The sequence below is a fragment of the Humulus lupulus genome, chromosome 4 (genome assembly GCF_963169125.1).
Source record: "Humulus lupulus chromosome 4, drHumLupu1.1, whole genome shotgun sequence".
Taxonomy (NCBI): Eukaryota; Viridiplantae; Streptophyta; class Magnoliopsida; order Rosales; family Cannabaceae; genus Humulus; species Humulus lupulus.
This window is the reverse complement of record NC_084796.1, coordinates 101,266,215-101,285,557: the sequence shown is the minus strand read 5'-3', so window position 1 is coordinate 101,285,557 and position 19,343 is coordinate 101,266,215. Positions and strand designations below refer to the sequence as shown.

Genomic DNA, 19,343 nt, shown 5'->3' with positions numbered 1-19,343 from the left:
AGGGGCATTGCATAGTCCAAATGGCATTCTCCTGAAAGCAAATGTGCCATAAGGACATGTGAAGGTTGTTTTCTCTTGATCCTCTGGTGCAATAGCGATCTGATGATACCCAGAATACCCATCCAAGAAACAGTAGTAGCTGTGGCCTGCCAATCTGTCAAGCATCTGATCAAGAAAAGGCAAAGGAAAATGATCCTTCCTTGTTGCCTTATTGAGCTTGCGGTAGTCTATACAAATCCGCCACCCCGTTACAGTCCTTGTTGGAATGAGTTCATTGTTCTCATTTTTCACCACAGTCATTCCACCCTTCTTAGGTACCACTTGCACAGGGCTCACCCATGCACTATCAGAAATTGGGTAGATCACCCCAACATCCAACCATTTAAGAATCTGATCCAATACTACATCCTTCATGGCTGGATTGAGTCTTCTCTGGGCCTCTATGGATGGCTTGCTATTCTCCTCCAATAAAATTTTATGCATCACTGTCGCTGGGCTTATTCCTCTAATATCTGCCAATGTCCACCCAATGGCCAATTTATGCTCCCTTAGAACCCTCAACAGTTTCTCCAATTCTACCTTTGACAAGTCAGCTGACACAATGACCGGTAAAGTTTCATTCTCTCCCAAATAAGCATATTGCAAGTGATCTGGGAGGACCTTTAATTCCAACGGTGGTGGCTGCTGAATGGAGGTTAGCAGTTTATCAGTCGCATCCGCTAATTCTTGGAACTTTTTCCAATATGGTAAGAAAGAATTGATCCAGTTGACACATTCTCTGATCTCAGCGTCCTCATCATCATCGCCCTCATCACCCAATAATATTGCCTCTAAGGCATCACTGCTCATCCTTCTCTTGGAAACTGCCTTTTCTATCACATCCACACTAAAGCAACTGTCACTAGCCACTGGATACTTCATAGACTTGAAGACATTAAAGACCACCTCATCTCCTTGAACTCTAAGCTTAAGCTCTCCTTTTTGAACATCAATAAGAGCTTGGCCTGTGGCTAGAAATGGCCTACCAAGAATAATAGGGACATCTGTGTCCTCCTCCATGTCCAGAACAATAAAGTCAGCGGGAAATATGAACTTATCCACTTTCACAAGAACATCCTCAATAATTTCTCGTGGATGTGTTAACGATCGGTCTGCGAGCTGTAAAGTGACAGTTGTTGGTTTTGCCTCCCCCAAACCAAGTCTTTTAAACACAGATAAGGGCATCAGATTGATACTTGCCCCCAGATCACATAAGGCGTGCTTGCATTCAAACTTGCCAATGGTGCAAGGTATGGTGAAACTCCCCGGATCTCTCAGCTTTTGGGGTAACTTCCTTTGTAAAATAGCGCTGCACTCTTCAGTGAGTGCTACAGTCTCATAGTCCTCCATTCTCCTTTTCTTTGACAGAATCTCCTTCATGAACTTAACATAACTGGGCATCTGCTCCAAGGCCTCCGCAAAAGGAATGTTTATGTGCAGCTTTTTAAACACCTCAAGAAACTTAGAAAACTGTTTATCAAGGGTAGTCTTTCTAAGCCTCTGAGGGTATGGAACTCTAACTGGCTGCTCAATGACAACTGGGGGACTCTGATCTGACTTCTGATGGTTTTCAGTAACCCTTTCTGAATTAGACTATGCACCCATCTCTTTTTTCTGAACTACTGCCTGTGGAGGTCTAGGCTGCTCTGTTTGCTTCCCACTCCTCAGAGTAATTGCCTGAACTTGCTCCTTGGGGTTGACTTCAGTATTACTAGGCAAGTTTCCCTGGGGTCTGTTATTGAGCATATTGGCCAACTGCCCAACCTGTGTCTCAAGGTTTCGAATGGAGGATCTTGTCTCAGTCATAAATTGAGTCTGAGTGTTAGTAAGAGTCAACAGGGCAGCTTGCAGTTCATTAGGTCTCTCAGGTTGAGGCATTGATTGTGGAGGCCTAGGCTGCATTGATGACGAAGCTTGATTCATAGATGGCTGAGGCATGTTATTCTGAAATTGTCCCTGAAACTGAGGTTGTTGGCCTTGATTATTCTTCCACGAAAAATTTGGATGATTTCGCCACCCAGGATTGTAGTTGTTAGAGAATGGATTATTGAGCGGCCTTTGAAAGTTTCCCACCGCTTGAACTTGAGCATGATCCATTGGGGTGTTATTATTACAGATAGGGCACTGATCGAAAGAATGAGCACCACCACACATTTCACACCTCACTGCCATCTGAACCGCATTAGCAGACACACTACTCTGTTGCAACTGCTTGGTCAAAGAGGCTACTTGCGCTGTTAAAGCAGTAATTGCATCGAGCTCATGCACCCCAGCTACCTTTCTAACTCCTGATGATCTTTCCTCTGACCACTGATGGTTGTTTGTAGCCATGTCCTCCAGCAGCTCATAAGCGCCAGTTGCGCTCTTGCTCATAAAAGTGCCACCCGCTGCAGCATCTATAATGGTTCTGGTTGTCGGACATAAACCATTGTAGAAGTTTTGTACTAGCATCCACTGTTCAATGCCATGATGAGGACATCTTCTAAGGAGTTCCTTAAACCGTTCCCACGCCTCATATAATGACTCTCCGTCATTCTGGCAAAAGTTATTTATCTCTCCCCTTAATTTAGCAGCTTTGGACGGAGGGAAGAATTTGGACAAAAACTTCTGAGCTAGATCTTGCCAAGTGACAATGGAGTTTGGCTGCAGAGAATTCAGCCAACTTTTAGCTCTGTCCCTTAGAGAAAATGGGAAGAGCCTAAGCTTGATTGCGTCATCACTCACCCCATTATATTTGAAGGTTCCACATAACTCCAAAAAGTTGGACAAATGGGTGTGAGGATCTTCAGAGGGCAACCCATTGAATTGCACAGAGGACTGCACCATTTGTAAAATAGCAGGCTTTATTTCGAAGTTGTTGGCCTCTACAGTTGGTGGGCATATACTATTTTGTACTCCCGTCAGAGTGGGTAGCACATAATCTCTCAGACTCCTCTCAGCGTTGGTCTGAGCCTGAACCCCTTGGACAACTCCTGGATTTAGACCATTCCTGCCATCCCCATCATTCTGTGCCATCTTCATAGAATTCTGGGTCTCTCTCTTATTCTTTCTGATTTGATTGCAAGACTTTTCGATCTCGGGATTCAGAGGAACAAGTGTGGCTTTTCCTTTTCTGCCACGCATATACCAAAATTCACCTGAGATAGACAAATTAAGCAACTAAACAGATTAGAAACGAGAGAAATTAAAATCAAATTAGAATAAAAATTAATTAGACTGATATTGATAATTTTCAGTCCCCGGCAACGGCGCCAAAAACTTGTTGCGATAATTTTTGCTATGCAAGTGCACACAGTCGCGAACTTGTAATAAAATGGTAAAACCAAGTATCGTCCTCAAGGACTGAATTATCAATTACCAGTCAATTAATCTCTTGTTCTATTTGATGAATTAAAACTTCTTGATTTTTGTAAAATACAGCAAAAGAACCGATAAAGTGCAGAAATAATAATCGACAATTAAATAGCATAATAACTAATAGTAAAAACTCTTAATTCAATCACTGAGAAACAATTAGGATATTCAATCTCATCAACTATCCTTCCTATTATTCCCTAATGCCAAGTATGAATTCTTCTTATTTTTACCTAATTCAATTAACAAGTTGAGACAGCAGCCTATAATCATTCTATGAATTATAAACTCAACCTAGGTGACAATTTCCTATATTTCTATGGTAAATTGAACCACAAAGGTAGCATTAAATTCCACAACTTAATAACAGTTACACAATTAATTCAGATACTTTCGTTCTAAATTAGAATTATGTCCAATATAACCACAGCATAATTAAATCTCACTTCTCAGATTTTGACTTAAAAACATATATATATATATGACTAAAGATGGCCAATCAATAATCAATCTATAAGAACAGGTTATAAGGAATTGAAGAAGATTGAAGAAGAGGAAATTAAAATTGCATTAGGTCATAATAGAAATTCAAGTGATTCAATTGAACATCCTAAACAGAAAATTAGTTCATAGTCATAGTGCTAATCACAACAGAATTTAAAGATAACATCAAGAAGAAAAACATGTAAAAATACTCTAAGCTTGAGCCTTCAACACCAGAACTCCTCCCTTCGTCTGTACCTCCTTCTCTCTTATTTTTCGTCCTTTAAAACCTAGGATTTTTTAGATTTTAGAGAGGCGGGCCACGGCTCTACATACACTATGCCGCGGCCCGTGTCAAAATTTCTGGGCAGACTATCCTTTCAATGCCGCGGCTCTCTGAAACCATGCCGCGGCCCGCATCGTTGTTTTCTGGGCAGATTGCCCATCCATGCCGCGGCTCTATCTAGCCATGCCGCGGCCCGAAGATGTCCTCAAAAAAACATGCTTCTGTTTCTCCCCCTAGCCGCGGCCCTACTTTGATCATGCCGTGGCTCTTAAAGAATTCTTCAATTCTTCAAGTTTTCATCCCAAAATTTCACCAACACTTCCAAATGGTATTGAAAACCATTCTTGATCAAAATATGATGAAAAACTCGATTATTTCTTCCCTTTCTTTGGCATTTCCTTCCACATGCTCAATTCTTCCTGATATTCACAAAAACAACCAAACAAAGCGTAAACCCGCGCTAAAACAAGGAAAAACAAAATAAAAGACTACTAAAAACATCACCAAGACATCATAAAAACTAGACTCATCAGAATTCACAAAGATAGAAGAATTACAAGGACGGTTGAAGTATCGATGGCCGCAGTTCTTGAACCCATTTGACATAAAGAATAAATCTTTATAGTCATTTGGGTTGCTGGGAAGGTCGATGACAGAGGCGGAGTTCGGGAAACGAGTGAAGTTATAAAATTCGTCACCTCACCCTTTTTGGTTGGGACTGGCCTTGAGGTAGAAGAAGTACATGATGTCTGCTGGAGTGGGGACCTCCCACTCGTGCCTTAGAAACAAATATATTAAACCCGCCAAAAGCATGTATGAGTTTTGGGGGAGTTGGAAAGGGGCCAGATTGACGTAGTTCAGAAAGTCTACGAAATATTGGTCCAGTGGGAGGAAGGCACCGGCCTTTAGGTTCTCATCACTACAAGCCCCATTGCCGTCTTGGAAAGGGGCGCACCTTCGTTCTCCCTTAAACGCAGGTCGGGCAATAAGACCGTCAGCTCCCATCTCAATCTTATGACTCAGCATGATCTTGTTCACTTTCCCCTGAGTCGTTATCCAAGAGACTATATGCTCGGCCTCAAAAAATGTGTTGGGGTCGACTACAATCTCTCTCTCCACCACAGGACCGAAGTGTTAGGAGTGTGTCCTAAAAGCATGTAAAGACATTTGTTTTTTCTAGTGAATAAATAAATACAATGGTTTATTATTATTGTTATATTTAGATTGTTAAATTATTGTTTGAATAATTTTGTAAATATCAGAAAAATTCCATATTCATTATTGAGGATGTGATCTTGTATTAGTGCGAGAGAATTAAGATCACATGAATGAATAAAAATAGTCAACAACAACAAATTAAAGTTATGGAATTCTTTAATTGGAGTTGTAAGTACGGTTTACTGAGTATCATAATGATACAAATAATCTAGATTCGGATTATTGATGTGGAAAGACATCTCGGTAAAGGTGCTTTATATAATATGATTATATATGACATGGACCAATATGAATTAAAGTCTTTATCCAAAAACCATTTAATAATAAAGACTTGTAATTCATATCATAACTGATGACCATTTATAGATCAACCTAAATCCTGAGTGTTCATGAACTCTTGTTCATGTTTATTAAATCTTTTGATTCATTCGTTAAGGTCTCTTCAAAGAATGAGGCTAATGACTTTTGTTTTGGAGATTTAATATCATGGATGGCTGGGAACATGTATCAGCAATACAGAATCTAATCATTCCTAACGGATCGTATATTAGTTCCCTTAAGGGTTAATTCTGGAACTGAATGATTTTGAGCTCAAATCTATAATTAGATTATAGATTAATTATTCACTAGTGAATTAATGGTACTTAAGGAATAAGAAGTAAATTAGAAAGGTAAAATGGTAATTCTTCCATTCTAATTTATGAACTAATTAATTAGAGGGTTGAACTATTGTAAGATGGTTATATCAATGGACGACTTAAGAAAAGATTTCTGTAAAAGTATATCTATAACATAAAGAGTGCAATTCTGAATTTATAGTGGAGTAATATCAGAATTAATAAATTAACTATTATAATTAAAGAGTTTAATTATTTAGTTTATTTATTGGAGCTTAATGTTATAGGTCCATGGTCCCCGAAATGGCTCGAACAAACACTAACAAAGGTAAATACAAAAATGGGCAAAAAGGACTTATGTGATAAGTAAAATATTTTTCTATGTATCAAACATAATTATTGCTTAATTATGTGTAATTAATTAATTAAGAATTAATTAATTATTTGATTTAACAAAAATATAATTAATTTATTTTTGGGATTTTTGGTATTTAAATAATAATAAAAATTGGGAAAAATCACATGCCATCACAGGCATGTGGTACACGTGTGGCACAGTGCACAGGCACGTGCACTGTGCTACACGCATAAGAGAGTATACTCAGTCTTTTGATTCCACAATTTTAGTTATTTAAATATTAAATAAATAATGAGATATTTTAAAATGATTAAAATATTATTATTTAAACAAAAATCTTATAACTGATCAGTTATTTTGAATTTGTTTAAAATAACAAATATTTTAATATATAGGATATCATTTTTTCACATAACGTAACTTTTCAGGGATAGAAAAATATCTAGGAATCTCTCTCAGAGAAAGAGAACAGTGACATAAACAAAAGTCATTGTTCTTCACAAAACCTAGGTCCAAAACTTTATCAGATCTCATGTGTTGAGAACGTCTGATAAATAGTTTATTGCCTATTATTTGTATAGCGAGCCCACACTCATTCTTTGTGTGCCTGAGAACATTTTGGAAGATCTTGGTGTGAGATCTCGAGGATTTAGCCATACGAAAAGATAGCAGCAAGGAAGGACCTGAGGTAATTTTTCTATTCATGTCCTTGATTCAATATATATATGCATGTGAAGAAGTAGATCTAGAAATCTTATGGGATTAATCTAACAATTTGATTGTTGTTCCGCTGCGTATAATCTCTGATTTGATCAATAAAAACCAACACGAAGTGAGGGATGGGAGAATCAGAGACGATCTACTTGTCTTTATTTTTGTTTTGAGCAGAGGAGCTCACAACATTCTTCTTTGCGGGTGCCATGATTCAGATTGCTTGATAACTGAGCGGCCTATTAGTTAATGACGTAAGATGATTTCTAGCTATGGTTGTAGAGGTACGGAAGATCAAAAGGTTTAATTGGTTTACTTTCAAAATTTGAAAGTTATATGAGCTAAGCTTTGCCCTAGCCTCAATGCGTGGTTCCACGCGGGATCCTAGGCCACGCGCCTCGGCTTCTTAAAATTCCCAAGTACTTCAGGATTTGCGTGTCAGAACCGTCAGACCCACTACTTTCCTTTTGAAAGTGGTTTAATGCAAAACCGCCTAAGGAATCGTATCCTCTAAGCTATCTAGGATTAAACCTAAAACCCCTTCGACTTCTACACCCAAACAGGTATTCAAACCGAATTTCCATTAGAGTTTTCTCAGAAAAACCCAGAAAAATTGCCAAGATTTATGAGTACCTTATTTCTAAACAAGTTTGATTTCATTCATTTAGCCTAAACTGAATCCTATTTCCTATTTACGCTCAGACATAGCCTAAACAATATTGAGCAATGAGCATTTTTCGAAGTAAGAAACTCACTGAAAAATAAAGAATTTAAAAAATTCAAATCAGGTGAGGAAATACTTACAGAGTATATGTTCATTCAAAGAAGATGTTGATATGTCCACAGGAAGCTCCTTAAAAGCTTCTGAAAGTCTAAAAGGTGATGAAGGTTTTTGGGAGAAGTTGGAGAAGAAAAAGGGAAAGTTTGTTTTTTGAAAAGGAAATTTTTTGAATGCAAAGGTGGTGAGGTTTCAGGACTGGTCATCCTATTTATACGTAAACTGCGGGAATTAATTCGGGCCATCCGATTGGGTTAGCTCAAGTCCAAAGGCCCAGATTAAATGAACCATACGGTGGCAAAAATTTGACAGGACAATTGTCACAGTCCTCGAAACCCAAACAGACGCCAATTGCAGGCAGTCACGTGTCCAATACTTGAGTAGTGGGCAGGCATGATTTTACATGGCAGAAGCCTAAAAGCCCCTATTGTGCATGTCAGAAAGTGAAAAAATCAAGCACGAGCAGGAGCTTGGGGGGCAAATGTTGTACCCTGAAATTAGCACGAGTTCAATTACTCAGTTCAGGTACAACTGGCAAATGAATATGTTGAAAAATATCCAAGTAGAATATCTGGCTAACAATGATGTGAACAGCTCAAGTTTGGGGTCTGGACAACACGATACACAAGTTATTATCAGGCCGCCTCTCAAGATAACAATTAAGTTCGAGACTTATAATAACCATATCCAACTTTGGGCGCTCTGAACTTACTACGAGCTAGGGTTCAGATAGTCATTGAACACGAGCTGGGGTGAGATATTCAGCTCGTGGAAACTTGGGCAGAACGCATACTGAAGGATCCCAAGAGATTCAGAGACTTTTTATACGCTCATTAATTCCCAGGCTGTATCACATATCTACCATTTATTATTCGAGATAGCAGGAGTATATTCTATTATGTTATCAAATCATATCCCAATGCAAATGAGAATAATCTGTATTAAATAGATACCTTATTTATTCATGTGGTTACCCAAACCTGTCCATGAAATTCCCCTATAAATACTAGGAATAATGGATAGGGAAAAGAGAGCCATTTTTGTATTACCGAAACTCTGCAGGAATAGAGAGAGAAAAGTAATAATATTGACTCGTGAACTAGGTGGATTTTAACCACTGAACCATGTAAAAGTTGTGCGTTCTTGAGAGAGTGTTTTCTATTTCATTATGGTTTATAATCTAGCACTAATCTACCAATTTAATATCTTAATACACTGTTGGCGAAAAATCGCGTCAACAGTGTTAATCATAGATATGAACATCTATAGCTTCTAGCAATAAGTGAATGATGATCACCTTATAGCTTGGTTCAATGAGTTAAATGATTGAGTACTCATTTCTATGATTAAATTTCATAGAAATATTATTTACAAGGACCTTAGTGGTATTTAAGGATAAAATACAGTGAGGGGTAAAACGGTAATTTGTACCAGACTTGGTTGTAGATCATCTATTGAGGATTGAATGACAAATTATGGTCGTAGCAATGGATAAAGTATTTACTTTAAGTGTAAAGCGTTCTATGAGTTCAAGAGTGCAATTCTGAGTCTTTAGTGGAGTCACGAAGAATTAATAAGGTAGTTAAATTATTCGATAATAATTTTACAGTAACTTATTGGAGCTTGAATTCATGGGTCCATGGTCCCCACAATGCCTTTGATTAAATCATCTAGATACTCTCGATTAATTGACTTAATTATCAATTAGGATTGTCAAAATTATTTTGTGTCAATTTTGGACAATTTTACTAAGATGTGGAATTTAGAGAAGAAAAGAATTTTGGGCAAATTTATTAATTATGACAAATTGGTGTCAAATTGATAAATGGTATTACATCAAGATTCAAATTATAATTAGTTAATTTGAATAAATGATTTAATTAATTAATTATTGTTTAAATATAATTATAATTATATATATAAAGTTTTAATAAAACAAATTTCATAATATTTATAATATATATCATATTATATTTCTTTAATTAATTAATAATGGTTTTATTTTATTATATAATTACAGAAAATAATAGAATTTGAATTGAAAAGGTTTTTATGCTTTGAATTTAAAAATGAAAAAATCTTTAGGCTTGGCAAAATATATAATATTCAGCCATATAGGGATTTTTAGCCTATTAATTTAATTATTTAATTAAATTATATTAACCCTAAAATATTGCTATAAATAGGGACTTAAGTCTAGGGTTGTCAAGTAAGTGTGAAAAAGCAAAAACCTAGACTCAAAAGAGACCTATTATGGTCGCCCATTACTACTCTCTTCTTCTCCATAATTTTCTTATCTCATGTGTTGAGAATTGCCCACCCTAGTCTAGGTGATCATAGGAAATTGTGGAAGGCTATGTAGTTTGAAGATCTAGTTCATTCTCTTGTTATTACTCTGCGACAAAAAGGAACAAAGGTTAGAGAGAGTGAAGGAAGGAGTCGCAATATCCGCTGCGTAAAAGTAAGATTATTAAACTATGTTATTTGATTTACTTTATGAAATTCATTAGAAACATGTTTGTAGGTTGTTTTATATGTTAATTTGTTTAATATATGAAACATACATGAAAATATTTATGATCCTGTAAAATATATTCCTAACACTTACGTGCTTTAATGCACTATGTTATTTTACTCTGGATGTGACCTGTTGTTTAATGTTAATATTTATGATTTAATTATCTAATGATCTTTTTAATTAAATTATGTTCGTAGGTAAGTTTTAAGGGGGTTGTGTCCTACACAGCTCTTCTTGTTGGGCCTTGGCTCACGGTACTCTTTGTTGCAGGTAAAGGCAAGGAAGTGATTATAGGGCAATGAGTTGGAGAGATTCAGCGGAGGGCGTACATGTCATGGATATCACGACCATTAGAGGTCAGACCTACTTGAAAATTTTAATATTTTCTGTTCAGTTTTAAGATATGTTTTATTACGATTTCAAATAATGTTCTAAGTATTGTTATGGAGTCACGTTTGATGGTTTTATTTCTTTATAATAAAGGATGTTTTATTTCAAATGGGCCAGTTAATGTCTCAAGTAATTGGGGTGTTACACTCAAGCTTTCTAAGAACACTCATTTTCTCCAAAAAAAACTCACCAAGAATTTCTTAACTTGTGTGAGTTTCAAAGGCTTGTTAAATCCCACATCTCATTCCATCTTGCTGAAGCTTCAAGCAATTTTGGAAAAGCTTGAAATAGAGATTTTGGAAAATAATACTCCTCGTGTATAAGCCTTTTGATGTTCCCCAAGTTTGAAGATTCAATTGTTCAATTAAAGGGTTGTATTTCTCTAAAACCCTACCTATCTGAGATAGATTATTTTGACTTCGTTTTTAGGTTTCCCATTATATTTTGTGTTTAAACCTTTGATGGTTCTATAATATTTTATGTGAGGATTCTATTTATTTAGGAGGACTTTATATCATTTTCTAGATCTTTATTTAATCTTTGAATTTTCAAGATTTGTCCTCATACTATGCATGTGATTCTTGATTAGTCTCTAGGGTTTGTATTATTGAATTTATTCCTATTATTCATTGTTGATTTAGAAAGTGTAAGCCATAAATTCCCAACATATATACCCTTGAAAAAACTGCTCAGGAAGAGTAGGAATACAGAGGCAATGAGAAAAATCCAAAACGGAGAGAATTCCTGGAGAACCAAAAAAAAATCGAAAGTGCAGGAATCGTTGAAAAAATTTGTGGAAGAAGGAAAAAATTTGTCGGGAAAATTAGCGAGACACAAAAATTTGGGGTTTTCACCCACCATCTGAATCTTAAATCTTCTAAAACAAAGAAAATAGACATGGTACTTCCTAAAGTCCCAACTTTTGGCATGATAACAAGACTATCCCTATATAAAACAATAAATTCATATGTCTATATACTCAAAAAGAGTGAACGGAAAACTTACAAGATAAATGATGAGCATATGTGGAGTGTCTGAGGTGTACCAACAAGAACATTCTCCAATTGAACCTTATGTATCTCCAAGTGTACCAATGATGATCTAGGCCAACGGGACGCTAGCGAGCTTGAAAGGACTTTCTTTTTCTCTCTGTCAAAATTCTCTCTTCTCTTTAGTTTGAGCACTAAGAATTTGAAAATGGATGAAATGGGAGAAGAGAAGAACAAGAGACCTTTATATAACTAATCTTCTCCCACAAGCTACTCACTCAAAACCATAGGGTTATTTGAGAGTAGATAATCGAGTACAATCCAATAGTCACGAGAACCGAAGCAACCATAGGCCTCGATCACTGAAGCGACGCCTCGATTGATGTCCTCGAATGATTAAGGAACAATGGGGGCAGGCCACGTGGTTAAGCATTTATTTCCTATCAGGAGTCAAACAGTCAGATGATCACGTCAACATCTATCGTTCCCCTCAGAGAAGAGGTTGAGAGGTTGGTTTCCAAGGAGGACCTTCGCATGGCAATCTTTGCTACTCTTAAGGAAAAAATTATATGGGGGCAGGGGAAACCTTTGGGATCTCTAAGCAAAGATTTCATCCAAACTTGCTCAAGACAACACGCGCACCCTCTGAGGAGGTGGACCTAGGCGTGCGCAATGTGGACTGCTCAATGGCGACCTGTTAATCAATCATTTCAGCATATAAAAATAAGATATGTGATAAAAAAAAGCTTCCCGAACAATAAGATTCCTTACTCAATACACGGGAAACTACCAACACAATGGCATGTCGCTTCACCCCAAAGCACACGAGTACAGGCTTCGTCAGAAGTTGAGTTCCTCAAAGCACGCGCAATCAGGTTCAAGTTACAAAACTGCCTGTAAATACCATCTTGTCTGCCCTTAAAAATGACATCCTATGTATCTCCAACCATAAAACATGATGGTCTTCAAAAAACATGGCCTATTATTGAATACCTGCCTGTTAGTGTTCGATTCGGACCTAAGAAAGTCCCCCATAAGAATGACAGTTATAGTGCGGACACAACCAAGAAAAAGAAGGTTAAGAGGGAAGATGATTCTATAAAGGAGAAAATCAGTGCCAAGCAAACCCAAACCACCTACCTACTCGTGGAAGCGAAGACTAATTAGGTCTGAGCATGCATGACGTGAAGGTGGTGTCCTGAGAAGCTTCCGAGTGGGGAAGGAAATCTCTAGTTGGGGCGAAAACTTGGAGGGAATCTCTAGGAATGAAGGCTCCTCCTGGGTCAAATGTTTCCAGTTGGTAAACCCTCCGACGACCGCATATCAAGGGAAATGATGCGAATGGAAGGCTATGGAGGAGATGGCGGATACCTATTCACAATCCAAGCCAAGCCCATCACTTCCAACGCTCGATGGAGCCTCTGATAACACTGGGATTGCTTCCTCTTCCCCCTCAGCAAAATGGGGAAAAATGAAGCAAGAGGAAGAAGGGATAGACTCAACAACAAGTTGGTCCAACACTTCGAGTTGGTAACTTCGCAGCCAATTGCGAGGAGGCTACACCGGGGTAAATTCCATATAGTTGCCAAGCGGAAGGTGGGTGATAGGAAGGCTAAGATGGAAGGGACCCCAAGACCAAGGTGCCCCGAAGGCAAGAGTCCAACCATCCAAGTTGGGCCAGGCGCCTCCAAATGTGTTGGACCCTCTGATCACACCCTCGGTGCTCTCTCATTCTCTAGACATCTCTCATTCGAGAGAGTGAGGGAGCTAAAGAATTCTTCCTAGTTATGGACGAAGCACGAGGAGCTATTTGAAAAGCCATAGATCCATATTGACCACCCGACGGCCTAGACCTTTGGGTATTACCTGAATAGGTCATACATGTATAAGGTCCGAGCAAAAGGCGTCAGCCGATCTCTGGGAACACGAACAATGACAAAAAACATAAGTCTCCACTATCCTTGCGCAAGTGAAGACTTAGGGGGCATGTTAATAACTCTACAAAATAGAGTTATTTTACCACATTTTTTATGCTAATTGTTGCTTAGTCTTTGAGTTTTTAAGTAACTTATTAAGTTTTTAAGTAATTTTTAATTTATTAGTCTTATTGTAATTTTTTAGATTTTTATATGTTTTTATAGATATTTTATTATAATGTGTTGTAGTTTAATTATTTGAAATTAATATTGTTAAGTTAGGAGTAAAAAGATGCAATTTTGAGCGTAAATGTTAAAGTAAATTAAGTTTTAATTAATATTTTCATGGAACTTTTGTTGTATATTTTATTATTGAAAATATTTAGTTTTAATTTAATTTATATTTGTTTTATAGGGAACTAGGAAATGATACCGCGCTTGCGCGGTCTTGATAATAACTCAATGTTACATATATATTAATATTTTTTATATATTAAAATATATGATGTTATTTTTGATGCATTAGAAACAAAAATAAGAAAAGAATAAAATTGAAAGTACTCAAAGATACGCAACGTGAAAAAAAAATATAATCATTTATTAAGGATACAATTGAGCTATATAAAATTTTAAAAAATGAGTATTATCTTGAACAAATAGAAGGATTGCAAAAGTTATACCTTATTAGGTAAAAATTCGAAGCAATAACATAAATGACATGACTACCACATTGCAGACTGGATATTTTATCTGATTCATTGATTTGTGAGCTGAATAAGTAAAACACATAATGAAAATTATTATTTTAGTATGAGGTTGCAATAATATGTTAATTAAATTTAAAATAAAATGTAAGGATGTGATACCTTGATTTTATGGGCTGATTATACTATATTTTGGAATACTTCATTGTACACGATATTAAAAAGGAACGTAAATTATTATTAACATTAATAAACACTTTTAAAATTATTATTGATATTTGTACTAATAAACACTTCTTACTTATATTTATAATTTGTGTCACAGTATTAGAAGAAAAAAAACATGAGTTAAAAACAATATAGTTTTGTTATGCAATCTTCAAGATTTTTATGTAAAAAAATATGTACAATATTAAAAAATGACAAAAATATAGATTGATATACTTACCTTTACTTAGCTTTGGGTCGTAGGAATCTCAAACACAAGAAGAAAAATTTTATAGCTGAGAAGAAATAAAACAACAATACTAATTTATAAGAACATGCAATACAAAATAATAAACAACTCAAACGATATTTTTTATTAAAAAAAATGGAAAATGCAATCCTTGAAAAAAAAAAAAGATTAAAGAAATTTGTTTTGATATATTTTTTAATTCATTTTTTTCAATATTTTATCAAATAAAACAAAGTTAAAACTCTCTTAACTTTATATAATTGCAAGGTGAACACAATTTGCTCAAAAGTAAAGTGCAATACACACATATATATATATAAAGAAAATAATGATATTTCATAGACACATGAACTTGTATTCTTTATTAATATAGTAAAGCTAATAATTAGAACAATGAAACTAAAAATACCTTTAGTCTAAGTGCAACTCTATTGTAAGATCACTTTTTTTTCCTCCCAAATACCTTGGAATCGCTCCTCATCGAGATCTCAAAAATCTAATTTTTTTTCCTTTTCTTACATTTCAATGTGTGTGTATATATATATGATGTGAAGAATAATTGTTTGACCTTTCCTTTTTCTATAACCACATTATTTATAGTAAAATGTGGTGTGCTTTGAGAAAAGAGAAATGTATAAGTGACTTTTTTAGTATAGTTAATGAAACAAAAATTTATTTTACTAATGAATATAATCTGAAATTGAAAAATAATTAAAATAAACTGAAAAATAAATTCAAATTTTGTTACGTTGGTATTATTATTTGATAAGATATTTAATTCATATTGTTATAACATTTGAAATTTATATATGCATATATATGTTATTTTTATTAATATAACTCATATGCATATAATAAAAGTTAAATTCTTGGAAGTGTTTTAACGGTAAGCCTTCACCTATATGTCATTAATGTCATTAATTTATATATATATATATATATTTAGATAAATGCATATATATACATATATATGTTACGTATTTTTTGTACCATTATTATTGTTATTATAATAATATTGTGTCATATACTATAACTATACATGTATATATATGTAACTGTTTTTTAATTAATTAGTTATTGTTTTAGATAATAAAGTTATTTTTTAATGATTAATCAGTTAGGAAGTAAAATTAGAAATTAATTACAATTATTATTATTATTATTATTATTATTATTATTATTATTATTATTATTATTATTAATGAGATATAGTTAAGATATATAAAGAGGAGATAGAATTTTAATAGTTTTGTAGTTATGGATATTATTTCATAGTCAAAACCAGTAATAATAACATATAATAAATATATTATTATTATTATTATTATTATTATTAATAATAAGATGAGAGAATAACGTATATAAATTTAAAGTTTTATAATCATATGAATTAAATGACCTATTTTATATATATATATAATAATTATCAATAATTCAAATAATGATGATTTGAATGGTCACTCATATAATAATAATAATAATATAAAGTTTTAACTCCATATTATTATTATAATAATATATATATGTAAATAAAACTATACATATATACATATAATACTATTTTATTATATATAGATACAGAATTATTATTATTTGAACTTATATATATTTGTTATGTTATAATTAATAGTATATATAAATATATATGTATATAATAAATTTATTCAGATAATAATAATATAAAACTTTAACTCTCATTATAATAATAATATAAAATTATTCTGTTATATATAATAAAGAATTTATAATATGCATATACATACATATATATGTTACATATTTTTTGTACTATTATTGTTATTATAATAATATTGTGTCATATACTATAACTACACGTGTATATATATGTAACTATTTTCTAATTAATTAGTTATTGTTTTAGGTAATAAAGTTATTTTTAAGATGAGAGAATAATGTATATAAATTTAAAGTTTTATAATCATATGAATTAAATAGCCTATTTTACATATATATAATAATTATTAATAATTCAAACAATGATGATTTGAATGGTCACTCATATAATAATAATAATAATAATATAAAGTTTTAACTCCATATTATTATTATTATAATATATATATATATATGTAAATAAAACTATACATATAATAATATAATACTATTCTACTATATATAGATACAAAATTATTATTACGTGAACTTATATATAATAATAATAATAATATAAAGTTTTAACTCCATATTATTATTATTATAATAATATATATATAAATAAAACTATACATATAATAATATAATACTATTCTACTATATATAGATACAAAATTATTATTACTTGAACTTATATATAATAATAATAATAATAACAATAATAATATAAAGTTTTAACTCCATATTATTATTATTATAATATATATATATATAAATAAAACTATACATATAATAATATAATACTATTTTACTATATATAGATACAAAACTATTATTACTTGAACTTATATATATTTGTTATGTTATAATTAATAGTATATGTAAATATGTATGTATATAATAAATTTATTCATATAATGATAATATAAAACTTTAACTCTCATTATAATAATAATATAAAATTATTCTATTATATATAATAAACAATTTATAATACATTTAAATTATAAAAATTATTCTTACATATCATCATGATTTGTCTTGTTATACTTATAAATATAATAAATAGTGTAATTAATATAATAAATAATAATAATGTTAAATTTTCTCATATAATAACTCACATGTAATTAATATAATACTAATAATTTATTAAAAAAATCAAATTTTTAAAAATTAGATAATTCTAATAATTAACTCACATGTAATTAATATAATACTAATAACTTATTATAAAAAAATCAAATTCTTAAAAATTAGATAACTCATCTAAAAGAGATGTTAGGATGCCACCTAAGCTCCATGTAGCTCCCTATTATATATATATATAGATTTGTTATACTTTATTTGCTCTTGAAAAGCAATAAAAATGATGAAAAGAAAGTGGCATTTTTGTGAAAATAAACAAAGGAAATTGGCATTTTCCTTCATCCTGCCCTTCAGCAGCCCAGGTGGCCTAGCACTTCCCAGCCAAGCCCCTTGCTCAGCAGCACCTCCAGCCGAGGCTCACGTCCTGGCCCAAGCCCATGCCCAGCTGCATCATGCGGGCCTCCCCAAGCTGCCTCCAAGGCCCGCCAAAGCTCACCCAGCCCACGCCTGGGCCGCTGCCTCCTTCCCTTCTCTCCAGGCCCACTCGAGCCTCCTGCCCAGCCAAGCCTTCAACCCAACCAGCCCACCTGGCCAGCCGACTGCCACACCCACCAAGCCACCAACAATTTTCCTTGAGCCCATCATTTGTACATTTGTCCCCTATGTCCAAAAATGCCACCTTTTTACCTAATTTTTCCACATATTTCACCACAACAACATCATTACACCCTATAATTTACCTCTACATACCATATTTATTTTATTTTATTAATTTAATCAATTTAATTAATTTAAGTTGATTATTTTAATTCTCTCATTTTGGCTATAAAATAGGACATACAAGACCATTTTAGAGTGCTTATTTTTGGGAGAGGTCATAACACAAAGTTTCTACACTTTCAAACCTCTCTATTCTCTTCATCTTCTTCTTCTTTTTGGTTAATTTTCTATGTATTTTTAGAAGAACAATTTGGGGGTTTTCCTCCAAATTTTCCTAAGTTATGTTTGTATTTTTTTTGTTTGTATTTTCTATTCCAATTATGAGTTTCTAATCTTTTTAAGATTATTAAGGTGCTGATGAAACAATATGTAACTAGATATTATTTATTTTGTATGTTGATTTCCCATTTTGTGCAACAAAGTTTATGGATTTTTCTTTTTCAAATATCTTCTTTCATCTTAAATATCATGTATTTTTTATTGTTAGCACATATTTACACTTTGCTCTTCATTAGTGCAAAAACATAATATTCTTTGTGTAAGATGTGTCATTAAATTGTACACATCCAATGCTTAGAACAAAAATATTATGTTTTGCCTTATAAATAATGTTATTTGATTTTTTGTTGTTTCATTAGGTTGATTCACATTAAATACTTTGAAATTATACTTTTTGAAAAATGAAGAAAAATCTTATCTTTTTAGAAGTAATTTGTGCTTAAAATTATAAATCTATTTGGAAAATGATAGTTTGATTTATTTTAACTATCACTAAAACTTGGGAATCAATGTACTTATAAATATTATTGAACTTATATTTTGTGGATTCTAATACCTTAATAATCTTCTTTTACCATCTTGACTTCTACTATTAATTTATGTTTGTATATTGTCTTTAATTTCTTTATTATTGTCTCTTATTTGATTTTCTTGTCATTAAATCTCATCAATCTTTGGAGCTAAGTTAGAATTTATTAATTTTGATTTAAAATAGTTTTCTTTTTTTATCTTAGACAACTCCTTTGGATTCGACATCCTTGCTTACACGATCACTATTCTATATGAACGATTCGTGTGCTTGCGATATAAATATTTAAAACAT

At 33.1% G+C, this 19,343-nt stretch overlaps 1 non-coding gene across 1 annotated transcript; it reads left to right on the top strand.

Moving 5' to 3' along the window:
• The first annotated feature begins 2,500 nt into the window (after window positions 1-2,500).
• On the top strand, window positions 2,501-2,607 carry LOC133833531 (small nucleolar RNA R71). Its single transcript, XR_009892907.1, has one exon. It is a non-coding gene; the product is annotated as a small nucleolar RNA R71 (small nucleolar RNA).
• Window positions 2,608-19,343: the final 16,736 nt, after the last annotated feature.